Source organism: Mustela erminea, chromosome 6 (genome assembly GCF_009829155.1).
Source record: "Mustela erminea isolate mMusErm1 chromosome 6, mMusErm1.Pri, whole genome shotgun sequence".
NCBI lineage: Eukaryota > Metazoa > Chordata > Mammalia > Carnivora > Mustelidae > Mustela > Mustela erminea.
In genome coordinates, this window is record NC_045619.1 from 58,495,077 (window position 1) to 58,522,907 (window position 27,831).

The following is a 27,831-nucleotide window of genomic DNA, read 5'->3' on the forward strand; positions in this document are numbered from 1 at the left end:
ATGGTGTAGTCCTAATACAATAACAGACACATTAGAGGAAAACCAACATATCCAAGAATGTACTTCAAAAAGGATCAATGCAGGCATAACCATGGCATGTGAACTCAAGAATGCATTACATTCCCCAGCACCAAATCAGAATGTAACCAGTTATTTACTTTTGTTCTCCATCTAGTTTATAATGATACAATATTAACTCTTATTTTTAAATAGTATAAATCTTAACCTCTCATTTAATCGCCAGTAACAGAACAAGGAAAAGACTCCTCCTGAGTAAAATTAAATGTAACAAATCTATAAGAGCTACAAAAAATAGATCTCTATGTAAGAATTATATAAATTTCTCGCTAAGCTCAAATTTGATATTTAAAACAACATAATTATATAATTGATTTTTTTAAAGAGTTGTTCCTTAAAAATTTCCATTAATTGACTATTTAAATGTTTACAAGTTCCAATAATATTCGTGGGTTTAGGGGAAGAAAAAAACCTTTAAATACACATATTCACCACATTTTAGGTCCCAAGCAAAATGTTTACACAGAAATTTGGCAGTGTTAAGTTGGTGGACTCAAAGCCAATAATAACCTAAGAAAACTGAACTTAATAAGCAAATTCTCACAGTACAACTAACATTGTATAAATAATCCAAAGCAGTTAAGATTTATAGTATAATCACAGTATTTTGCATATCAGAGTAATTTAAAAGTAATTTTAAGAAAACTTGATATGTTCTGTCTGTGCTTCCCCAACTATTATTACTCAACAGATTTCTTCATACCTATAATCTGGGGGGAAGGGGAGTTTTTCTCTTAAACACATGACCTAAGAGAAGGAAATCCTTTAAATCCCCAAGAGGCAGAAGGCAGGAGGCAGGACTCTGAGGAAGCTGAGGTACCAATTTCAACAAGTTCAGAATCCACTTGGAATACCAAAAGGGAATTTAAAATATTGTCAAAAGGCTAACGGGTACTAAAAGTATTACTGCATGTTTCAAGGTCTACAAATATCCTCTGTAATAATTATGCCTTTGAGAGCCCTCCTTAGCAAAGTAAATATTCACAAACTCAACTTACCTACTCACACAATCCAGGCAAGACTCCTCTAAGCGATCTTCCAGGCAATACTGAGAGGACATTCCTCTCAGTTCCCTCTTGGTGCCAAGTGACCTTCGGCATATCAACAGAAGGGTGGGACTCTAAGCTTCAGTTTCAGCATTGTACTGTAGCGAACAAAGTTTCTCCTTTGGTTTCTCTAGGGCGTTAACTAAGACTTCCTCTTCTTGTTAACTAAGTAAACGCAACCACTACTGCATGTCCAACTCTTCCCTAAAGTGATAAAATAAAGCTTTAAATGGTGCAAATAATATGGCTAACACTAACTGAGAAATTATTATGTGCTCCAAACTAATACTATACACACAGATACTATTATTATGCCCACTGTAAAGAGGAGGAATCTCAGGAATAGTGGTTAATAAGTAACTTGTAGGAATTTCAGATACAGCAATATGGTTAAATGAGCTCATGAAGAAGACCTCCCATGGGAGACAAATAAATAGACAAAAATGAGTATAACAAAATTTTAAAATAAATACACAGCTTTACTTACAATAAAGAAAATCTGCTGGTACTAAACCAAATCTAGAACCAATGGCCAAAGTGGTATGCACAAAAGCAAATATCGCCAGTTATGGCCTCCAGGAAGGATCATGGCTATTTCTTTAGTATGCAAGTCTAACAGAGATTGGTAAGAAGATGTCCCCTCCAGTAAGGAGCTCAGAAGAAAGTACTCTCTCAGGAGAAGAGTTGGGCTAGATTTCTGGCCCTACTTTTTCTCAACATAGGATACAACCTACCCAACTGTACTTCGGTGGCCATGTACGAACAGAAGAAGAGATCTCAGGCACACAAGGCATAAAGTCAATGGTGAGGTCCCTCTCATAAAACCAGAACTATTTTCAAAAGGCTGAAATCACATTAAAAAATGATGAGGAGAACAGAACAAATCCACCCACTGTCTTAATAAGACTTCAAGCGAACTTGTCTCTAACAATCTGGAGAGAAGTGCCGAGGAAATGCTACAACCAGAAATTAAAATCCCTATGCCTGTGTCACAACAGTTTTGAAGTCTGAATTCATATAAGAATCTTCAAGCTAAGAAATTAAGATAAAACTGGGTTCTGTGCTTATGATATCCCTGGAGTATCTGGAAGAAACAAACATGAAACCACTTTAGAGTAACACTTCATAAACAAGGCCACATGGGATCTCTACAAGCTAGAAAAACCAAACCAAACCAAAACCGAAAAACAATCCCCACTGAAGATGAGCCTATAATTCAGAAATTACAAAATATGTAAGAAAAGAATTTCCTGTGACTGGGCATTGACAAGTATACCAAATAGAAAATTTAGCACTCAACTAATTTTATAATATGAAGACAAAAAAACAAAGCATTATTAGTAAGAAATGGAGGAAGGAAAAAAAAACCTATAAGGAATAGGTAACTGAAAAACAAAGTAGGTTTTACAAAAACCATACAGAATTTATGTGTAAAGATATACACATTCTCTGCATGGAGCACCCAGAGTTCTCATTAAGTTTTATAACTTAAAAAGAGAATAGTGTTGATATAGATACATAGAATTTTAGACTTACTTAGGAAAAAAACAATAATCAAGGCAGGAATTCAATTATATGGTAGCATCGATTCCATACCAACTTTCCCTGTCTGCTACATCTGACCACTCTGCCCTTGCAACTCCTTATTGCTGGAAATTCTGACCCATCCCCAGGCCACTGTGAACCATCTCCAGCACCCTTGCAAAAAAGATGGAGTGGAAACTGTGATGTGCCACCCAGATCCCCTTTCAGGACTGAATGATTTATTCCCCTGCTGTACAGCTGCCAGCAGACAGCCCTCCGCGATCAGCTCTCTTGAGAACAGTCTTGGCTAAAGATTCTCCTCACAGAAACTCTTGCTCCCTTCCCATGGAGCCCACATCCAAAGACTGGTTGACATGGGGACTATAAAGACTTGGCCCTGTCTCCCCAACTGGAGACAGTGGTGAACAGCCACTGGGCTTCAGAACTCTCCGTTGGGTCAGCTCTCCATGAAGACCAACACAAAAGGGACGCCTGGGTGGCTCAGTCCATTAAGCGTCTGCCTTTGGTTCAAGTCATGATCCTGGAGTCCTCGGATTGAGCCCCGCATCAAGCTCCCTGCTCAATGCAGAGCCTGCTTCTCCCTCTGCCTGCTGCTCCCCATGCTTGTGCTCTCTCTCTCTCTCTCTCTCTTTCTCTCTCTCTCTTCCTCCCTGACAAATAAATTTTAAAAACCTAAAAAACAAAAACAAACAAACAAACAAACAAAAAACCACTGCACAATAGCCTAACTTTCCTTCTGCCCAATACTGGTTTCTCCCTTCCCCTCCACAGGGGCTGATCCAAAGAGCACTTTCTAAGAAACTTCCAGCACACTAGTTTCCATCTCAGAGTTTGTATCCTGAGGACCCCAGACTGCAACAGAAGAGCATCATAAACAAAAAGGACAGGATATGGGGCAGCACTATTAAAGGAGTGAGAAGAGAAAAATAATAAAGCTTTGAAACCAATGAGGAGAACACTGGAAAGTGCTAATATTTGTTTGGTGAGATCAGCAGCACAAGGGAAAGTCTTTTTCAAAATAAACAGTATAATCACAAAATTCCAACACATTTCAATTGTCTCGCTGAACTTGAAAGCGAACAGGGATCCTACGGGGTATCCCGATTCTGACCCATCTTTTTTAAAGATATCAATTCTTAGGTCAATGGGTTTGCTAAATGCCAAATATGTTGCGGCTTATACACAGGCCATTGATACTTCTAAGACAATCATTTTCCTAATAATAAGTTCAGTGGTACATTTAATTCCCAGCTGGAGAGCAAGGTTACCAATAGAGATGTATGTATGCAATTTCCAGGTTCCTTCAATAGTCCTAGAAAAATGTTCAGCAACCAAATCTATATATAAATATATTTCTTATGGCTACTTCTGGTAAATTCCCTCTCTCAGAACAGTGAGGGACTCAACAAATATCCAAAAGCCTTGTTTGTATTTGTCCAAGTAACAGAATTTTGATATACCTTTTGGTTCTAAACCATCAGTAAAGATGTTAATGACAGCTTTATAAAAGATCAATCTGGTTCAAGTTGGTATATAACTAATCGTTATAAAGAATACTAATAAAAAACTGAATGGACTAAAACCACATTTACTCATAGGCACACCGAGGATGCCAATGACATGGGACCAATCTAAGCAAGGCTCACGAGTGTTTGTTGATCGTCTCACTCTTCTACAATAGGGCAGTTTACCAGACGTAGCTATGAGAAATATATTTGGAACACAGTAGATTTGGTTGCTGCAGGTTTCCCTGTAACTAATGAAGGAAGCTGGAAATTGGACACCCACACCTCTCTACTGGTAACCTTGTCCTACATTCCACACTTGGTAACCACAAATACAGAGGCAGACAAGATAAGCTGTAGCAAAACCTGTCAAGTAAGACCATTGGATCCGAAAGGACAGGAAGTCATTAACATATGTTATTAGGGCAGGCAAGCAGAATGGATCAAAGTGTCACAATGCATTCACCTTGGAAATATGACAGAACTTCACTCTCAGTTCCTTCATTCTCAGTTCCTGTACACCTTCAGTTCAATCACAGTTCCTCGCCTGTCTTTCATTACTTCCTCTCCTAAGAACCACCATCTGCTTCGTCTTCTGTAAATCGCTCCTTCTACTCTTTCTGACTTTTTAACTCTTTTAATGGAAAAAAGAAACTAGTAAGTTACTAATACGAGAATCCAAAAGAAGTTTCTAAATTCTAAATTGCATATTGCCAAATATCGATTACATACAAGTTAAGCTAGGCTAAATTCATATGGGTAGAACAATCAACCAAATGCTTTAACAAATTACCTAGAGATGAAATAGCAGTGCAATATAATTCATATTTGGTGAGAATAATATAAAATTATTAATACATTATAGGCAATAGAACAAATATGCATGACATGTGAATGAGATGAAAAACCAACTGGTTCTTATGAAAAAAGACTGAATGAGTCATTATCATTTTGGAGCTACTATTTGGACACAGAATCTGGATTAAAGGTGGAAAAAAAAACAAAAAAAAATATAATGGACACTTCTTGGAATGAATAAATATACACAGTAGGACCAACAATATTCATTCTTAACATAAGTTATTTAGAAGAGTGGTAGCATAATTAAATTTTCAAGCCTACAGATGGCTTGAGTCTCTTAAGTTAGGGAAATACTAATTCTGAGAAAAATGAACTGCAAAATTAGGTAAAATAAGGGTAAATGGTAGTTTCACCTTTACTGGCAAAATTTAGGTCTACACTCTGGGAAACACCATAGAAATTCATTTGTTTATGGATTTTTAAATGTCACTTTCAACCCACTATTTACCACACAGTTCCAGTAAGTCACACTCTTATTTGGCCATCACATTCAAAAAGAAAAAGAAAATTTAATGGTGGAAAAAAAAGCGATTTCTCATTTCTGTTCATGTCCTATAACCAAAGACAAGTAGAAAAGTTAAAGACCTCAATACTAAGAAACTGAAGGCTGGTGTTTATGCACCAAGTTTGCCACTTAATAGCTCTGTAACCTTGGGCAAGTAATTTAACCTCTCTTGGCCTCCATTTCCTTACCTGTAAAAATGTGAGATCAAGGAGACAAATTTTTAAGGTCTCATTCAGGTCTATTCTAGAACATTTACATAGTTCAAAGTTAAAAACAGAAAATCTACTTAATTAGATTTTGGCTAAAACATAATAAATGGCAGTTTTACACTTTTCAACATAAAACGGTAAATTTTCAGAAAAAAAAATCACCGAATAGTCAGGAAATCTGTGATAACTAAGGAAAAAGTAGTAGTTGCTGATGAGGACATTGTCAATTCACATCACAAATTATGAAACAACACTTTTCATAGAAACTTCAATTTATGCTGAAAAATTCTGATTTAAATGAACTCTGCCAAAGCACAGTAAGTAAAAAGAATTTCTGGGAGGCAGGAAAAATAGAAACTTTCAGCATATTGTACCAGTATTTCCTATCATTATTAAGATTTCACTCAGAGCTTCCTCATTTCACCTGACTTGGAAGGTGCCAGCATTCCAATTGGCTCAGTGAATGCACATCAAAAGAACTGACAGGGTGTTCCCTGTAAAACACCATTTTAAAAAATATCATCTCCCAAACCTGTGCTGTCCACAAAACGTCAAACTCTACAAAAAAGAGAAAAAAAATGAAAGGACTACTTAGTTTTAATAAAATCATGGGCTGCTTCTGGATTCTTAAGTGCCATTTGGAAAGAAAAAGGCATTTCATTTAAGACTACTAATCCTTTCCAGATTATCTTTTTTAATCATAACTCTGTAATACAGTCAAGAAATTATCACATTAGCTAGGTAATGAGACTTACCCTCTCCTAAAAAGTACAATCATGTGCTAGAGCACTGGGAAGAAAGTCACAGAGGAAGGCAGGGGGCAAATCAGCAAATACAGAACATGAACTCCAAACACTCATAAGGTACTATCATATCCGAAAATCAGGAGAAATGCCCAAGTTTAATTTCAAAGCATCTACCTACTGAAATACTGCAAAGAATCATCCTATATACACTTGAGCAAGCTAAGTGAGCAAGCCGCCTTGAAAAATTAAATCGGGAAGCATGACAATAGACAGAATGAAATACATGTTTTCAGAGCAGCAGTTTAGAAAAAGCTGTATAAATCGCTGTTAGAATGACATAGCTTATGTCATCCTTCAAAAATAAAACCTGCAATTAAATTTGCACATCCAGTGATCCTTGAAGCTCACATGTTGTCAGTCTGTGGGGGTGGGAGAGGACACTCCCATTAGACAGGCTGCACAGAGAACTGCAGTCACAGAAAAGACAAGACACTGCAGCGAACCTACAACAGGATCCGAAGCTGAATGTCACAGTGATACACTGACAGGAAAGTGCCAGAGGTTATATCCATTTTAAAAGCGATTTAACTTGATAAATACCACTGGACTAGAGTTTGCACAGGCAAAAGAATATATAACGATATGGCACCTTTGGCTGAAGAGTTAATACAATGAAAGTTTACCCTGGTTGGGCAAAATAGTAAGAATTACTTTCAAGTTTATTTTCAGTGAATGAAATATTGATCCTCCAAACTTGTTCTCAATCTTTGTTTAGTGTAGAGTTTCAAGATCTTGCAGTGACAACTCTAACATTAGTATCTAATAGGTTTGTATTCAGGACATGGAGCCATGGAAAACAGATCCAATAAACTTAGGTCAAGAGGTTAAATGTGATGGTCAAAAGAGCCACGGATTGGAAATCTAAAAGCTTAACTTCTCTCCTCCTCTATAGTTTAGTCACATGACCTGAAGCAAATCATTAATGCAGGCGACAAAATATAATTGTAAACAACCCAGATTCATATGTAAAACTGGTACAAATACCAGTGCTGTTATTGACAGCCCAAATGACTTTGGCCAAGTGACTCTACGAAGTCTGTTCACTTGTCTACGAAATGAAAATAATAGTTTCTTCTTCAGAGACACTGAATGAAATAATGCATGTACAGGACACAGCATAGTATAAAAAAGCAGTTAAGTAATAAACAGCTTAAAAAAACACCAATATTTCTTGAGTTTTCTTTACCTTTTAAGTAATCTGTCTTGTATGTTGTCTTAGAATAATTCCCTGTGCTTCATGCTATCTTTATTGGGTCTTTGATTACTTAAGAAAACTGAGTTTTCTCCATTTTAAAATGGAGAAAATTTCTGTATTTGTTTTTAAAATCTTTTTTCACTTTCGTTAAATAGATAACTGAATATTATTTGTACAGTCATCTGTGATCCCATTTGGTCAAACCTGTCGGTATTTTTGACAAAATTCCCAAAGTCTTTGAGGTCAAATTGATGGTAAAGTTTCCCAGGGGGCCCTCAGAAAATCTCAAAGGATTTGTGTCTCCTCTTATAAAAGAGCGATGTTAATATAATTAGGTTTATTTGGTACGGTAAATTACATGGGAAAGACTGTCAAAAAAGAAATGTGATAAACACTCACCAGTTATATGTATATAGATACATCTTATTCTTATTTTCATGGCAATATAGTTATTTGCATAAGTTCAATAAGCGTCTTTCCTCCTTGTAACAGGAAACCATTGTAAACATTGGTTGTATTAGAAAGACTTTGACTGGAATGCCATATTTGAGAATGACATGCGCAGAATCTGATACGACTGGACAGCTTTAAGGAAGTAAGGTTGGCATTAAAGAACCAAAGCTTATAAAGCGTCCCTTCTAAAAACTGCCCAGTGGCTTACTTATAGGATTTCTACCTAATAGGAAAGTAAGGAAGGTCACTTCCTAGCAGAATCTACGAACCTCAGGATATTTGGGGGACCTCAAGAAGAGAGGAATTCACCCACATCTGTAAGTGTTGCAGGCAAAATCTGATGAGGGCTCACTGACTTAGTGTCCTAGCCTCAAGAAACTTTTATTATTTTTTTTTTACTTTTTTTTTTTTTAGTGTTCCAAAATTCATTGTTTATGCACCACACCCAGTGTTCCATGCCAAAATATCATCTTGGGTTCCTCATTATAAGTTCCAGCAAATATGACTTTTAAAAAGCATATATGGTGAATAATTCTTCTTGAGCACTGACATAAATAACCAGGTCAAGTTAATGAAATGAGACTTATTTTGCAAATTGGTCTTACTTAAATTATCTTTGATTGAAATGGGGGTGACTGCAGACATGAAAATTAAGTTTCAATGGAAAACTAGGGTATATTCCCACGGGTATTAAATTCTAGTTCTCTTCACTATCCTTAAGGTTTTGTTATCTATCTAAAAGGTGTCAGACCCTGATTTCCTCCAGTTTCCTAGCCACAATTCTCCAAACTAATACTTCCAATTTTTCTCCCATCCTTCTGACTTAGAATCACTAAAAATTAAAACTGCCTCTTTCCCAAAGCCCTGCAAGTTGAAGCTGGACAACCTGATATCATACTCAAAGAAATCACAGCCTTCCTGCCTGTTGCTCTATGGGCCACTCAGAAAGTTCACCAGAGCACCTGATAACATCACAGAGACATTCACACTACAAACCAGGAAAACCTGCCAGATTACTACCATCTGCCCTCATGCTATCTATAGATGCTTTGAGTCAAATATCTATAAATATTCTTCATGACTAATTGCCCTCTGGACTCAACCATGTTTATAGTTTGTTCTAACCATTAACCATTAAACTTTTTTTTTTTTTTTTTTAATCTCCATAGAAAGGGCCAGGATGGAGAAACTGGTTCAATGGGCTACAGGATAATCCACTATATCATTTTCTAGATCGAAGTTGGCAAAGTTTCAGATGGGAACAAATGACATGGTTCAGGACATACCACCCAAAATATGGCACCTCGGCAAACTGAGTATTTTAAGCTAAAGGGATTTGAGACAGGATGGTCATTCTGACCTTCCCTGGTGTTTCTCTCCTCAAACAAGTCACAAAATCCTTGTGTCAAAGATACCCTCCATTCACCAGAAAGATAGGAGTATCCTTATCTCTGAAGACCAAGGGACACTGAGAAGAACCAGAACAAACAGGTCTTGCTAAGTTTCCCTCAGTTTACTATACTTACCCCCTACGCTTCGTTCTAGCATATTCCTCCATGATTTGTCACTCTTCATCAAACATAGATAAAAATACTCAGGACTCCTTCGTTTCTTCTGTAAGAAGGCTCCTACCTCATGAAAAGCTTCTTACATAAATCTATGTTCTTTTCTCTTATTAATCTCTGTCAGTTTAATTTGCAGATCCAGCCAGAGACCTAAGTTGGTTCAGGTAAACTTTTTCCGCCCCTACACTCCACAGACACTACACTTCACTCTCACCAAAGCTGCATGTATATCACTTGTAAAAATCTATCTCAATTTCACAGAGAAATTTTTTTTACACAATTCTTAGTTTAGCAGGGATCCCTCATTAAAACACTTTGCCCATAACTTCAAATTTTTCTTGCTGATTTTTCACCTTTTTCTTTTCTTCTAGATCAACAGGATTCATTCTGTTAGTTGTCAGAATAGATTTTTTTATTGTTTGTGTAAGGCATAAACATACATTTTTCCTCTAGACCAAAATAAACATACACCTTGCATTTATGTTATCAGTGTGTCAAGTTCTAACTTAGAAAACATAACATAGACCTATTATAAAGCTATATCTTAAAAGAAAAAAAAGTAGCAGGTTAGGTCTGTCACTACTCTCAATAATGTCAGACATTATTCCCTAAATTAACAACCACATTTCTGTTTCTTTTTTAAATCTGATACATATGTCAATACTTTCTATATACCTGCCTAGATTATTCTAATTTTACTTATTTCCTTAAGCTTTATTTATTTGAGAGAGAGAGAATGCATGGGTTGGGGGGAGAGGGCAGGACAGAGGGAGAGAGAGAATCTCAAGCAGCCTCCAGGACAAGTGAATAGGACCCTAAGATCAAGACCTGGGCCAAAATCAAGAGTCAGACACTTAAGCAACTATACCATCCAAGCACCCCTATTCTAGTTACATTTAATCCAAAACCAAAAGTGCCTGTTGGGTAACTCCCAAGTTAAGATCATTTTACATATTAAACCTAATGCCACCTTTTCCATCTTAAAGAGGGCACACCTTAATTTCTACTGCAAACACAGAATTCAATTTTTAAGACAATCAATATGTTGACTGTGCTAGTATTAAAGCATCACTTCATTTATATAAGGATTCTTATTGTCATTCTTTCTTTATTTCCTATTGACTTTGAGTATTACAGTATTCATTCACACAACAGAAAACTTCTACGGCTTCTTAATAAGAAATCAAAATATAACCCATGAGTCAGTCCCTAAGGTTTATAAACTTTCAGAACTTGATGTCAACATCTAATTCACATCTCAGACCCCCAGGATCAACTGTACACTTGACGTATAAGATATATTTTAGATCCCACAAAAAGTCTCCATTAATGGACTTCAACAGTAGAGAAGACTAAGATGCAGAAAGAACAAGACAGCTTCTTTTGTTAATAAATTTTGTCAGAAGTTTTCTACATCTTTAAATACAAAAATTAATTCAAGTCAACTATAATTCTATTTTAAAATTTGGCTGCTGTGCTATAGTAAGTACATATTAAAAAGTCACTTACATGGATTTTCAGATTTTTATAGTTCTTTTAAAAAGACATATACATATACATAACTCCCACACAGATTCTGCTGGCATTACTCCATTTTGTAAAAGGGCTTGTTTACAGACAACTCAGGATCTGCAAGTAATAGATATTGCTTTCTTGTTAAAAACCTATTAATCTAATCCTCAAGGTCCCCCCCAAAAATTAAAATAGGATAAGATGCATTAAAATAATGAGTCTTTAGTTCCGTTTGTAACATTTTGATTCATTTAACAATGAAATAAAATTCAATATTGAAACAAAAGATCACTTAGGTATCCTGTTAGGGAACATGGAAAATACTTTGTTCACTTCAAGAACAAACAGTATTCTGCATTCAGTTAGAATACCACTAGCCCAACGATCCATGCCAATAAATTATGATAAGCCAGCAGATCTTCTACTTGCATGTTAGATCTCTATACCAATTTGTATTCATTTATGGGAACTGTCAGTAATTACAGCAGCAACATGTTTCATCTCTACCACGAGCTTTTGCAAGGACTGAAATCATTCCCAGAGAGTGTGTGTACGCACACATGCTATAGTTTACATAGCACTTTCACTTGCATTACTCTTTCTAATTCTTGTACTTTTGTTACCTTATCAAAAATTATTCAATGGGGTTACACTAGTGACTCTTAGTCATATGGTGCCTCAACCACTAATCGGTACTGACCTTGGACATCAGATTTGTAGAAATCTCACTGCAACAGCTCACTGACTCACCACCAAAGAACAGAGAGATGCATGAGGGGAAAAAATACAAATGAGGGGGAAAATATGAATTTTAAAAATTCATAAGCTCTGTCAACAATGTCTTAAACTTTTGTTGGAAGTTCATCGCACGTAGTAGTGAAGGGGAAAGGAAAACTTTTGCTTTGTCCCCGTCCAGGTTCTTTGGCCGGTCTAATAATTAAACTGACATAAAACAGATGAACAGGAGAATAACAAAATTAATTCTTACGTAAGGAAGCTCACAGAAATAAGAGTTTCAAAGAAGTAACCAGAAACAGGCAGCTTTTATATCTTTTAGACAAAGAAAGAATGTATTTGTGAGGAAGTGATAAGACAAAGGGGTTTGGGCTTAGGATAGGAAATCAGTAAAGAAGTAGTAACAAGGTTTGTTTATGCAGCCTTCTCAGACTTGAATTCCCTCTCTTTGGCAATAAGGATGCTTTTTACCCTCCAGGTGCAAGGAGGGTAACCCTTCTTCACATGGGGAATTTATTTCCTGCTTTCAGAGCAAGAGAAGAGAGTCAGTGTCCTTAAGGCTATTTCTTAAGTGACTTTAATTCACAATAATCAATGTGCCAAAGCAGCATATTTTGGGGCAGCCTGCCCCGAACCCTTCAATAGGCTGACTGGTTCATAAAAAATAGGGAATTTGGGGGTGCCTGGGTGGCTCAGTGGGTTAAAGCCTCTGCCTTCGGCTCAGGTCATGATCCCAGGGTCCTGGAATGGAGTCTCACATCGGGCTCTCTGCTCGCCAGGGAACCTGTTTCCTCCTCTCTCTCTCTCTCTCTGCTTACCTCTCTGCCTACTTGTGATCTCTGTCAAACAAATAAATAAAAATTAAAAAAAAAAAAATAGGGAACTTACCCTTTAGTTTGTATTAGAGATATAGATACACATACTAAATAGAGTTTGCCCTTGAAGTTAATCTGTATTACAGATCTACATACATATACTAAAAGCATACAAGTAACACAGGTATACGTATAGACATTGAACACAGCATAAATCTAATAAAATCATACTTACATATAAATAAAAGATCAGAAGCCTTTAATATGATAGCCAGTGAGGAGTCAGTCAGTCAGTCATAAAAACTGAATAAAAAGAAAGGTTTCAGGAAGTGAATTGCCACTTCTTTTCCAGTAAGGATAGAAAGGCTTTGTAGGGAGTTGATTATCTGAAGATAACACCACAATAAAAATTAAAGAGCCTGATAAACCTAGAAGGATTGTTTCTGTCACACGAAAGACAAGTTGAAAAGAATACAAACAGAAAACAGCAAGAAACAAGAGGAATCCTTACTGCTGGGGATGACAGAATCATGGGTTTCAGGAGGGAAGTGAGAATTTCATATTCACCTATGGGATATAAACTTCAGTCCCCGTGGTTGGCAGGAAAAAAACATCTTAAAAACAAATCACCTGGAGAAGGCAGCACTGGCTCAGTAGAATTCAAATATGTGCCAAAGTCCAGGAAAAGAACTTGAACAAAAGTTCTACAGTGATACGTGCCAGGTGGATTTATGAAAAACAGTCAAGAGGGAAGTGCCAGGTTTTGTCAAAAGCCTGTTTGTCTATGGAGTGACAGCAATGAGTGAAGAGAAATGCATATGTATGTAGGTCAGTACACACACACACACACACACACACACACACACACGATGCTTTCTTGCTGGACACACATTAGTGATACAGTAGGCATTCCTCCCAACAGTGAAATGGTAGTAAGAGGCAGGTTTTGAAGTAACAATGTAAAGCTTTATCTTTCAATTTATTTAATATAAGTTGGTGATTAACCATCCTGCCACTCCTTGTCACCTAAAAGAACAAATAAATATTTACTGAGTGCCTATTATGTAATGTGTACTACATTAGGTATAAATGAAATCACACAGTCCTCCTAGGAGCAGAAATTATTATAATTAGATCAATAATGTAGAAGTAAAAGAAAGAGAGAAAAACTCTTCAATTCAAACTAACTAAATGGAAAATCTTTTCGATTACTGAGAGTCATGGGTTAGAGAGGACATATGGATATATCATAACCAGAACTAATTTAAACTTTGTTGCATCTATGACTTCTTAAATTTAAATTATTAAATCGATAAGAAAGACTGTAATTCAGTAAGCGATATTTTCCTCAGGGTTTGAAATTTACTAAGCTCTCTTAAATCATCATTCCATTCAGGAAATCTTATAATTTGTATGGTTAAATCTGAATTACACACAAAAAAGTAGTTTTACTGTTTAAATCTCACAAAGCCTGTGGCACCTGTGTTCTATTTTCTGGGCTGATTTGACTTCTAAACACCTAAAGCTGGGTTTGCTATTGGAGCACTGACCCCAGGTAGGAAATCCTCATTATATCCAGTTTGGACATTTGGCAAAACATGGTGTGGGCACCTGGGTGGCTCAGTTGGTTAAGCAACTGCCTTCGGCTCAGGTCACGGTCCCGGAGTCCCAGGATCGAGTCCTGCATCGGGCTCCCAGCTCCATGGGGAGTCTGCTTCTCCCTCTGACCTTCTGGCCTCTCACGCTCTCTCTCACTGTCTTCTCTCAAATAAATAAATAAAATCTTAAAAAAGAAAAAAGAAAAACATGGTGAGAGTGTGTGTGTGTGTGTATACACGTATCCATCTCCAATCAACAAATCACCATCCCCAATTCACTGTTCTGCTCTGTACTCACCCCTTCTCATTCTTGTTTTGTATTGTAAACCTACCTGAAACAACTTAACGTTTCTTTTAACGTCTGTAGAAACCTACAGGTTTCTGACAACTGATTCCTTGCTTATGCAAATAGAGTAAAGAAAACTATATGCAACACATGCAATGTTGCCTCAGTAAAATTAAGAATGGATAAGCCTAGTTTCCTTCATCATGGTGTTTCTGTTGGTTTTCTTCTCTCTCCCCCCCAGTGCTTCAACAAATGATGAAAAGTTAACAACTACAGTACAGGATAATAACCCCCCACAGTTCTGACTGCAATGGAAAAGCTTAAAACTGTGAAATGAATAAACTCCTGCTAGTTAGCATAAAAGGAAATAATCAACAGATTAAAAACACTGATGTAACTAATTCTACTAAACAACTAGTTTTGCATTCTAACTATGCTTTTTAGTGGTGAAAATTTAACTGTTGCCGAAAGTGTGGGCAATGGGTAGTAGGCAAACTCAGGTGACCCTACCTGGAAGAATTACGCCAACCACAGAGCTAATAAGCAGACTATTCATCCCCATGGTAATAACTCTTAAAAAAGACACAGAAGCCAATTCATAGATTCCATTTTCAAACCAGAGAGCTATTTGGGGGTAAACACACATATATAATTTATACAGTACCCTGTGCCAAACTCATAACAGTCCAAGAGATGAAGCTTAAAGAAATGACAGCAGTGGCCCTTTTAATAATATTGACTGCTAATGCATAGAAAGGTAATCTGTTCTCAGGCAAAGAACCACAGTGGATGTTACAAAAACACAATAATAATCAGGGGCATTCTCCAGGGTGTGGAGTCATTAACTGAACTCAACAGGTCAAGCATTTCTCCTAACAGTACCATACCTACTTGAGGACAGCATATACCTTCTGCATGAAAATACAAGTCTGATATTTACACTTTGTGACTTGAATACAAAAGAACCTTAAAATCTAAGACTTTATATATTTGTTATTATTATTATTTTTTAACCTGTTCCCCTGAGCTCTGCTTTCAAGCCCTTTGCTTTGCAGGTGGCTCTTGTAAGGGAAATCGGGTTTGTCCACATACACAGATTCATTACAGCCCTCTGCCCCCCTATTTATAGGGCCTCTTACCATAAAATGGATCCCAGGCTTAGAGATTTGAGGTGAATCTGGAGATGTGTCACCCAGATACCCCTTTCAAGGAGTGGTTTGTTCGGGTACCTCGATGGCTCAGTCTGTTAAGCATCTGACTTCGGTTAGGTTGTTGTTCCTGGTCCTGGGATGGAGCCCCAAGCTGTACTGGGCTCCCTGCTTGGCGGGAAGTTTCCTTCTCACTCTGCCCCTCCCTCCACTAATGCTCTCTCTCCTCTCTCACTTCTGCTCCCTCTCTCTCTCTCTCCCTCTAATAAATAAAACCTTTAAAAGAAAGAAAGAAAGAAAGAAAGGAATGATTTGTTGCCTGAGAGTCTGGCAGCACAGTCAACAACAGCCTTGAGCAATCAGCCTTTTGAGGGGCTGCCTCGGAGGCAGCAAGCCACCATGCTGAAGGTCACACCCTTCCCAGGGAGCCCCACAACCAAGGAGTGATCAAGGTGGGGTGTAGATACTTGGCCATTTCAGTCCAGTGCAGGACAACTTTTCCAGGCCATTTTTGCTCCAAAACTCAAGGTGGTTGCCTGCAGTCTGTGTCACTGATTTTTACAATGTAACCTGATTTCTCCCCCTGCCTATTCATGGCATATCTAAGATTTTAAATAAGCTTTACTGAAAATAGTCATTTCAAAGATAAGATTTCCAGAAATAGTCAAAGCACAATATATTTTGGCATCAAGTTTTGGGAGCAAAATATTTAAGCCAATAAAAATATGCTAAAAAACACAATTAAAAAAAATAAAGAGACAAGCCACGGACTGGAATATTTACAAATCATCTTTCTTTTAACATTTCTTTCAAGGCACGTGTATGGATGACAAATTCCCAGTGAGGTGCCGTCCTTGTTTTTTTGTGGTTTTTTTTTTAAAGATTTTTTGGTATTGTCATTGTTTTATCTCAGAAAGTCTTTATGTCTCCTTCAGTTTTGAAAGATAATATGGGGATATAGAATTCTAGGTTGGTGGTTGGAGGTGTGGTTTTCCCATAACTTTAAGTATTTCACTTTCTATTCCCCTCATGCCTACATGGTTTTTGAAGAGAAAACCAGTGTAATTCCTCTATAGGTAAGTTACTTCATGTGCTGTTAGTCACTCTTAAGAATAAAAGCACAGCCTTTCCCTCTAGCACTTGATTCCATATTGACAGTTTCACTTAACCAATATATATTCCAAACACTGGGCTCGGTACTTGGAAATGATCTAAAAAACACAGATTCGGTAAGATAAATTAGAACTCAGCTGCTCGTATCTACAGGGAGCTTAGAAACTCAGAGGCTTTAAAACAGAACATTGGTCAATGAAACTATGAAGTTTTTGAGGGCACAGGCTTTACTGTGGTCTATCATTACTCAACCTTCTTTACATATGCTTCCTGGGTTACTAAGGAGAATTATAAACTTGACAATCAGACATTGTATAAATCTCTATCAGTCTTAGTTGGTCTCCGACAGTTGGCTATCAACACTTTATCATCTTGTTGATTCCACAATAAATTCCCCATAGTAACCATACCCTCAAGTCATAATACGGCACAGCTCTACTTTTCCAGCACCTGTCCTCAGAAAATAATTACATTTCCCGCGTAACTAAAAAATTAGAAACCACATGAGCTCCTTATCTACATGTAAATAAGAAAATCTTTTTTTAAAGAAAACGTTTAATAGTACAGAAGACCTATTAGATGTTAAGCATTTTTTAAAAAAATGGGTTGACAAACGACAAACTTCCATATGACGTCTCAATATTCCAGTTACTCATTTCAGAAATGCATCTGAAGCAGAAAGTTCAGTCAACAATATGCCTTATAGGACCTTAAAGGCACATCTTTACATCCTCTGTTATCAATTCTCTTTGGATAGAAGAATCAAAATGTTTGTTATCCAAGTTTTTCACTGATTTAATCAAATCCCCTAAACAGAATCTTTGTCCTCTCGGAAATATTTATTCTCTTTTCAAAATATTTTAAGGGTTAAATTCAGAATATAAAACTTTCAGGACAAGCTTTTCACCATTTTATATTTTTTCTTTTTAATTAAAGATTTTTCTTTATTTATTCGCAGACAGAGATCACAAGTAAGCAGAGAGGCAGGCAGAAAGCGAGAGAGAAACATGCACCCCGCTGCACCGAGAGCCCAATGCAGGGCTTGATCCCAGGACCCTGAGATCCTGACCTGAGCCGAAGGCAGAGGCTTAACCCACTGAGCCACCCAGGTGCCCCACTTTTCACCATTTTAAATATTTCACTCACTCAGGTCTTTTTCACCTCATGCAAACTTTACACTGAATATCCAAAGAGCTAGGGTATTTTCCAAATAGAAACATCTTTTTTCTTGCATAAAAAGATTTCATTGCATTCTATGTAAGCATCACTGTCTTCAATCATCCCCAAATGGACAGCAAGAAGTCACTGGGTGTGCTGTTTGTTTTCTACTGCCTATGGCCTGTATGCTCACACTCTAAGATGAAAGACAGAAATTAAAGTGTGCCACTGTGTAGGCAAAAAGAAAATGAATGATTAATCACTATATATCTCTGTTCTTTAAAATGTGATTTTGAGGGCACTGGGTGGCTCAGTAGGTTGTGTCTGCCTTCAGCTCAGTTTGGGATCCCAGAGTCCTGGGATCAAATCCCACATCAGGCTCCCTGCTCAGTGGGGAGTCTGCTTCTCCCTCTCCCTCTGTGCTCTCTAGTTTTCTCTCTCTCAAATAAATAAAATCTTTAAAAAATATAAAATAAAATCTTATTTTGTATAATTTTTTCATCATATCCATAAAACAGAAATACACACTGAAAAGGTAAATGTTTTAAGTGCTTAATACTTCTTTGTATGTTGTTTCTGCAAAGATAGTTCAAATGACTGCCTACTTCTGAGAGCAATTAAATCCGAAGCTAAACTGTGCATTTCAAAAAACTTTATCTAACACTATTCTCCAAAACAGCTCAATAGTGACCAATTAACCATCTCAGTAACTTGAGTCAGACATGCTGACCTATCTCTAAGCTTGGACTTGTAATGATTCAAAGAATCCACAACTCCACACAACTTCAACAAGAGACCGGATCTGTCAACACTGCATACCATTACAAGCTAACCTATCCTTAAGTCCCTTCCGGCTTTATCTCACAACCATGACAATGATAAAAAATTGAGGGAAGAGGATAAATCACCAATGACAATAATTACCCAAGCACATATTTGTGTCCATACCACACTGGACACTTTTTTTTTTAATCCCTTTTAAGATTTATTTACTTATTTATTTTAGAAAGAAAGGCAGAGAGAGATCAAAGAGCGGGGGTGGGGAGTAGACGGAGAGGGAGAGAGAGAATTTCAATCAGACTCCCCACTGAGCACAAAACCAGATGCAGGGCTCAATCTCACAACCCTGAGATCATGACCTGCGCCAAAATTAAGAGTCAGAGGCTTCCTCGACTGAGGCGCCAGGCGCGGCTGTCCTGGCTGCTCTCTGCATGCTATCTCTTTTAATCCTAACCATCCTATAATGTCAGTAACACGATACCCATTTTACAACCATGAAGTCTGAGGCTCAAGAGGACACTTCACAAAATTTTATTAATGTCAGATGGTGACAACTATGAACAGGCTTTCTCCTACAGGCTACACCAACCATCTAAAAAGAAAAGCAATTGGTAAAATCCCCCTACAATTATGCTTCTTTAGACTGGTCAATTACTTCTTCTGGGAAGCCAAAGAAATGACTTATAAGTGGAACTAAATAAGCCACTTATTTACTAAGTAAGAAACAAAATACAAAAGAATATGCCTTGCAACTGTATTAAGAGAAGACAGAAGTAGTTGCCAGATGACTCAGCCAAACAATAAATTAGAGGTGAAAGTAGCAGCAGGAGAGTTAAAACTATTGAGCTGGCACTGGAGATTAAGAGACAGTCCCTGATCGCTGGGAAGGACCTTGAACACCACCTCCTCAGTCACTCCACAAAGAAAGAGTAAATCCATTGTGTGAGAAAAACATCATATTTTCTTCTGGACGAAGACCCAGAGATAGCAGTGGCAACATTCGACCAAATGATCTAGCTACAGTCATGACCATCACACCAGAATCCATGACACCCGAAGACAAGAGTGCAGGAAGACAGGAAACTTATTACCATTTTCCCGATTTACTACCTACCATCTTTCTCTCCCAAGACATAAGTAAATTACTCTCAAAACATAGTTACTAGAAAGAAATACAGTAATCACATTTGCTAAATAGTATCCTGGCACCTTTGAAAAGCCTTGGGGAACAATCTGGGAGACCCAGAATACCAGGTTATGTGCCAACACTGAAGCCCAGAAAGAGGTAAGACATGACATGGGCCGGGTGAGCTGAAGAAAAACAAGACAAATAGAGGACATTAAGAAGACAAACAAAACAAATGAACAAAAACCGATGGAGTGAGAACAAACACCTATTCCGTTTTATTCAGGCCTCAGATGCTAAGGCATCCGGATGAATGGCTGAAACTCCAGGGAAGAAAAAAATCAGAATTAGATGTTTTTCCCACAGCAAGAAAGTAAAATATTGAATATAAAAGTACTAAAAAGATGTAACAGGTTGTCTTTTTTTTTTTTTTTTTTTAAGATTTTATTTGTTTGTCAGAAAGAAAGAGAGGAAAAAAACACAAGTAGGGGGAGCGGAAGGCAGAGAGAGAAGCAGGCTCCAGGCTGAGCAAGGAGCCCATCTGGGACTCTGTCCCAGGACCCTGGGATCATGACCAGATCTGAAGACAGACACTTAACTGAGCCACTAAGGTACCCCAATGTAACAGGTTTTCAATAGAAAATGCATTTTTTGTAATCCACAGATTAATAATTTTTTCAAATACATCCTCATAAGTACAGAAATTTTTAGTTCTAAAAATGCCAATACTGGGCGCCTGGGTGGCTCAGTGGGTTAAGCCGCTGCCTTCGGCTCAGGTCATGATCCCAGGGTCCTGGGATCGAGTCCCGCATCGGGCTCTCTGCTCAGCAGGAAGCCTGCTTCCCTCTCTCTCTCTCTGCCTGGCTCTCCATCTACTTGTGATTTCTCTCTGTCAAATAAATAAATAAAATCTTTAAAAAAAAAAATAAAATAAAAAATAAAAAAATAAAAATGCCAATACTTTCAGAGCCCTCTAATTGGTTTGGCTTTCTTTCCTCTGCCACTTCTTCCTCCTTTTACTTCCCTTCTTCCTTTGTGCTTGCTAGTTCTCTCAGAAACAAGATGGCACAGTCTTCCTACCATTCCGGTGGCTGAGCGACAGTTACATCCAAAAATTTCATACTTACCTAGATTCTCTGCACATCACTGTTCATTCCCATTTAACTCACTGACAGTTTACAGTACTAATATCTCCACCTTACATTTTTCTTAATAAGACACTTACATATCCATGATCTCAATTTATTCTCACAACATGTAATCTGGAAGGTAAGCAGAGTCCATAGGCCCATCATTCCCATTTTAAAAATAGGCAAAACAGGGAGCCTGGGTGGCTCAGTGGGTTAAAGCCTCTGCCTTCAGCTCGGGTCATGATCTCAGGGTCCTGGGATCAAGTCCCGCATCGGGCTTTCTACTCAGTGGGGAGCCTGCTTCCCTCTCTCTCTCTGCCTGCCTCTCTGCCTACTTGTGATCTCTCTCTCTGTCAAATAAATAAATAAAATCTTTAAAAAAAAAAAAAAAAAAAGGCAAACTGACACAGAGAAGTCAGGTAACCAGGACTGGGCATGAAGGTGGGGAGAGCTCCAGATTCAGCCTGGAGCTCTCCCAAAACCTCACACTAACGGCATGTCACAGATAACCATAGTATTTCTCAGAATACATGCAAATGTCAAAATTTCCTAAGAAACAGCAGATGGCTTTAAATAGCTAAATTTTTCTACAAATGGACCCACCTTAAAAATGAAAATATGCTCCAATTCTTATGCTTCTACTTCAGTCCAATGAGAGCAGTGTTAAAAATAACCTGTGAATAAAAATAACTGAATAAAAATAAAATCTCATTTTTGAGGTATGACAGCAGTACCTGCTCTTGTTTAATATGTATATTGGTTCTCTTTCACTTAAATTTTTTGTTCTCTTTTTATGTAGATTAAAAATTTAATGGATGGAAAAGTTAAAGAGGAAAGAAGTCATAAAGGATCAAATATTGCAATGGGCACACTAACATGCCATCTGATGAATCCTTGCAGTACTCTGAGAAGTACTTAACTTCTAAACAAACTGAACTTCTAAGACTTATACTAGGATCTGAACATACCCATGCCTCAGAGTTACTTTATTTTGCATCTTTTTATATTTATCTAGCATTTCACAAACTATATTTATAGAACAGGAATATTCCATTTTTTCCTATATATAATTAGACTTGTATATTCAGCTCAAGGTGTACAAACACACATAGTAAACTAGGTATTTACAATGAAGACCCACACTATGAGTGCCTGTTTTTAAATGACATTATCTGTGTAACTTACAATATTGTAATATATTGTAAGTAGGCACCTATCCATTAGATAAAGAATCCATATGTGTGAAAATGTTTTTAAAGTTAAACAAGACAAAGAGTTTGTGCTTTAAATTAAAAAAAGATCACTAAAAAGATTAATTAAATGAAAAAAATCAAAACAATCACTAATACCGTATAATGCTTAAGAACTAATAATTGCAGAACTTAGAATTTGTCACATGATTCTAAGAGCAATGAAAAGGGACTCTGGAGTACAGGAGTTCGAGTTTGAATCCCAACTCTATAACAGCACAGAAATCCTGAAGATCGGCAATTCATTCTTCTGTTCAGATCCTCATATAATCTAATCTCACTTGCCTAGAGGCCACATATCAGTGACAACCTCAGCAATGTCACAGAGTAAATTAAAAAGTTACATGGCTAGTTAAATAGATGCCACAAAGTCTATGTGTTAAACTTCTACATTTTACTCAGAAAATGCCCTCAAGCTCAGTTTAGATCATTTAAAATCTCATTTTAGAAAAAGTTCAAATGAAGTTGGCAATCAAATGAATCCATAGCAGTTTAGAAGTACTGGTCAGATTCATTAAATCTGAATTTGCGGAGCTAGGGTTGCTAGAGGTACATAAAGAAAAGAGCAGAGAGAAACTGATAGATTATAATAATAAGAGAAATATGACATACAATGGGAAGAAAAAATTCATAAGGCATCCTGAAAATATTTGATATAGAACCACAGGACCATGTACTATATTGCACCCATATTATAATCCAAATAAAGAGTATGCATAATATATATGCATATTCTAAATTATATTCTATTTAAGTGATAAATTTTATTCTATTTAAGAAGACAAGAAAGTACTTGATACTGGAAAGAAAAATTACCATATTAATAATTTAAAAATAAATTTTAAAAATTCTAATATGTAAAGAATTATACTTGAGGGGTGGAAGGGATAGGGTGGCTGGGTGATGGACACTGGGAAGGGTACGTGCAGTGGTGAGCGCTGTGAATTGTGTAAGACTAATGAATCACAGACCTGTACCCCTGAAACAAATAATACATTATATGTTAATAAAAAATAAAATAAAATAAATTTAAAAATAAAGAATTATACTTTAACTCAAGAAGTAGATAGCTAGGAAATGCACTTGTTTGTGAATCTGAAAAGGATATTACTAGTCAAACCTAATAAATGAGATGCTAATGTAGTTAAATGAGCAAATACAGAGGACTTACGCCACATAATTAAAACCAAGCACTATAGTAGATACAATAGTGTGAAGTCTCTCCCCTCATAAAGTTCACAGTTCAACAGAAAATGCCACCATATATATGAATAAATTTTAACACTATTTAGTAGTATAGTAGAGGTATAAGTAAGACACATAGTATTTGGTTGTCTCTCAAATGTTGATGTGCGATGCTTAGACACTTTAATTTAGAAAGGGTTATAAGTGTGACTTTAAAAAAGCTGGAACATATAAAGTACACAAGAAAAGATATATCAAAAGTAAAACTCTGTGACACGTATTAAAAATGAGCCATCAAAAATTCCCTCCCTCCGGGGCACCTGGGTGGCTCAGTGGGTTAAGCCTCTGCTTTAGGCTCAGGTCCTGATCTCGAGGTCCTGGAATCAAGCCCCGCGTCGGCCTCTCTGCTCAGCAGGGAGCCTGCTCCCCACCCCCCTTCTCGGTCTGCCTCTCTGCCTACTTGTGATCTCTCTCTCTCTCTCTCTGTCAAATAAATAAATAAATAAATAAATAAAATCATTTAAAAAAAAAATTCCCTCCCTCCTTTTTTACTGTAATAGCAAAGAAAGCTACTGACAACCGTTAACATTTATTGAGAATTCATTATGTTCTAAGCTCTGCTCTCAGAGCCTAACATGTTTGAACACATTCAACCCTCAGCAACAACCATATGATGAAGGTTCTATTATTTTCCCGGTTTAAAAATAAGAAAATGGAGGCACACAGACAGTAATTTGCCCAAAGTTATACTAGCTAAGAAACAAAATTTAAATACAGGAAGTCTGGCTTTCAAATCCATGCTTTTCACCACTAGATACCTAAGAGGGAAATAAATGCCTAACGATGTCTTATAGAATGTATACTTCTCGAGACTCTTAGCATCCATATTCATCAGAGATATTGACCTGAAATTATCTTTTTTGGTGGGGTCTTTGCCTGGTTTGGGGATCAGGGTAATGCCAGCTTCATAAAAAGAGTCTGGAAGTTTTCTTTCTGCTTCAATTCTTAGAAACAGCTTCAGGAGAATAGGTATTATTTCTTCTTTGAAAGTTTGGTAGAATTCCCCAGGGAACCAATCAGGTCCTAGGCTCTTGTTTTTGGGAGGTTTTTGTTTGTTTGTTTTTTAAGATTTTTTATTTACTTATTTGACAGAGATCACAAGTAGGCAGAGAGGCAGTTAGAGAGAGGAGGAAGCAGGCTCCCTGCAGAGCAGAGAGCTCCGTACAGGGCTTGATCCCAGGACCCTGGGATCATGACCTGAGCCAAAAGCAGAGGCTTTAACCCACTGAGCCACCCAAGCGCCCCTGGGAGGTTTTTGATCACTGCTTCAATCTCGTTACTAGCTATCGGTCTATTGAGGTTGTCAGTTTCTTCCTGATTCAGTTTTGCTAAGATTCTCAACAAGATCCTAGCTAATAGGATCCAACAGTACATTAAAAAGATTATCCACCATGATCAGGTGGGATTTATCCCTGGGTTACAAGGGTAGTTCAACATTCACAAATCAATCAATGTGATAGAACAAATCAATAAGAGAAGAGAGAAGAACCACATGGTCCTCTCAACTGATGCAGAAAATGCATTTGACAAGATACAGCATCCGTTCCTGATTAAAATGCTTCAAAGTATAGGGATAGAGGGAACATTCATCAACTTCATAAAATCTTCCTGTGAAAAACCCACAGCAAATATCATCCTCAATGGGAAAAAGCTAACAGCCTTCCCTCTGAGATCAGGAACACAACAAGGATGCCCACTCTCACCACTGTTGTTCAACATAGTATTAGAAGTCCTAGAAACAGCAATCAGACAACAAATAGAAATAAAATGTATTCAAATTGGCAATGAAGAAGTCAAACTATCTCTCTTTGCAGATGACATGATACTTTATACAGAAAACCCAAAAGACTCCAACTCCAAACTACTAGAACTCATTCAGCAATTCAGTAATGTGGCAGGATACAAAATCAGTGCACAGAAATCAGTTGCTTTCTTATACACTAACCATGAAAATACCAAAAGGGAAATTAGAGAATCAATTCCATTTACTACAGCACCAAGAATGATAAGGTACCTGGGAATAAACCTAACCAAAGAGGTAAAGGATTTGTACTCAAGGAACTACAGAACACTCATAAAAGAAATTGAAGAAGACACCAAAAAATGGAAGACCATTCCATGCTCATGGATCGGAAGAATAAACATCGTTAAAATGTCTATCCTGCCTAGAACAATCTATACTTTCAATGCCATTTCGATCAAATTTCCACTGGCATTTTTCAAAGAACTGGAGCAAACAAGCCTAAAATTTGGGATGGAATCAGAAGAGACCCCGAATTGCTAAGGAAATGCTGAAAAAGAAAAACAAAACCGTGGGCATCACATTGCCTGATTTCAAGCTTTACTACAAAGCTGTGATCACCAAGACAGCATAGTACTGGCATAAAAACAGACACATAGACCAGTGGAACAGAGTAGAGAGCCCAGATATGGACCCTCAACTCTATCATCAAATAATCTTCGACAAAGCAGGAAAAAATACACAGTGGACAAAAGTCAGTCTCTTCAATAAATGGTGCTGGGAAAATTGGACAGCTAGGTGTAGAGGAAGAAACTCGACCATTCTCTTACACCATATACAAAGATAAACTCGAAATGGATAAAAGAACACAAGTGAGGCAGGAATTCATCAGAATCCTAGAGGAGAACATAGGCAGAACCTCTTTGACATCGGCCACAGCAACTTCTTTTAAGACATGTTTCCAAATGCAAAGGAAACAAAAGCAAAAATGATTTTTTGGGACTTCATCAAGATTGAAAGCTTCTGCACAGCAAAGGAAACAGTCAACAAAACAAAAAGGCAACCCTCGGAATGGGAGAAGATATTTGCATATGACAATACAGACAAAGGGCTGATATCCAAGATCTATAAAAAAGTCCTCAAACTCAACACGCACAAAACAGATAATCATGTCAAAAAATGGGCAGAAGACATGAAGAGACACTTCTCCAATGAAGACATACAAATGGCTAACAGATACATGAAAAAATGTTCATCATCTCTAGCCATCAGGGAGATTCAAATCAAAACCACATTGAGATACCACCTTACACCAGTTAGAATGGCCAAAATTAACAAGACAGTAAACAACAAGTGTTGGAGAGGATGTGGAGAAAGGGGAACCCTCTTACACAGTGGGTGGGAATGTAAATTGCTGTAGCCACTTCAGAAAACAGTATGGAGATTCCTTAAGAAATTAAAAATAGAGCTACCCTATGACCCTATAACTGCACTACTGGGTATTTACCCCAAAGATACAGATGCAGTGAAAAGAAGGGCCATCTGTACCCCAATGTTCACAGCAGCAATGGACAAAGTTGCCAAACTGTGGAAAGAACCAAGATGCCCTTCAACGGACAAATGGATAAGGAAGATGTGGTCCATATATACAATGGAATATTATGCCTCCATCAGAAAGGATGAATACCCAGCTTTTGTATCAATGTGGACGGGACTGGAAGACATTGTGCTGAGTGAAGTAAGTCAAGCAGAGAGAGTCAATTATCGGATGATTTCACTTATTTGTGGAGCATAAGGAATAACATGGAGGACACGGGGAGATGGAGAAGAGAAGGGAGTTGGGGGAAATTGGAGGGGGAGACGAACCATGAGAGACTGTGAACTCTGAAAAACAATCTGAGGATTTTGGAGGGTCGAGGGGTAGGAGGTTGGGTGAGCCTGGTGGTGGGTATTATGGAGGGCACATATTGCATGGAGCACTGGGTGTGGTACATAAACGCTGAATTCTGGAACACTGAAAAGAAATTTAAAAAATAAATAAAAATTAAAAAAAAAAAAGAATGTATACCTCTCAAAGCATCACACATTGTTTGTTTTAAAAATATCTACTATCAGGGGTGCCTGGGCAGCTCAGTTGGGTAAGCATCTGACTCTTGATCTCAGCTCATGTCTCCAGATGCTTTTCATAAAAATGTCAAAATTTCCCCCAATGACTCCTACTTATTATAAAAACTCAAGAAACTGATATAGAATCAAGCATTTACTCAAACTTTTTTTTAATATTTTATTTATTTGTCAAAGAGAGCACAAGCAGGGGAAGCAGCAGGCAGAGCAAGCAGATGGAGCAGGCTCCCCGCTGAAAAAGGAGCCAAATGTGGCACTCAATCCCAGGACCTTGGGATCATGATCCAAGCCAAAGGCAGACA

General features: G+C 37.4%; 1 protein-coding gene across 3 annotated transcripts in view; it reads right to left on the minus strand.

Annotated features, from left to right (window-relative positions):
- EPS8 (epidermal growth factor receptor pathway substrate 8) overlaps positions 1-27,831 on the minus strand; it is a 182,212-nt gene that overhangs the window by 99,721 nt on the left and 54,660 nt on the right. Inside the window, exon 2 of one of the 3 annotated variants that reach the window (XM_032347429.1) lies at positions 21,773-21,843. The exons of 1 other annotated variant lie outside the window; for it this stretch is intronic. The gene's annotated coding sequence lies outside the window, so the exon portion shown is untranslated. Of the gene's footprint in view, positions 1-1,076; positions 1,306-21,772; positions 21,844-27,831 lie in introns of those variants that run through there. One more of the 3 variants, XM_032347432.1, reaches the window with a different exon arrangement.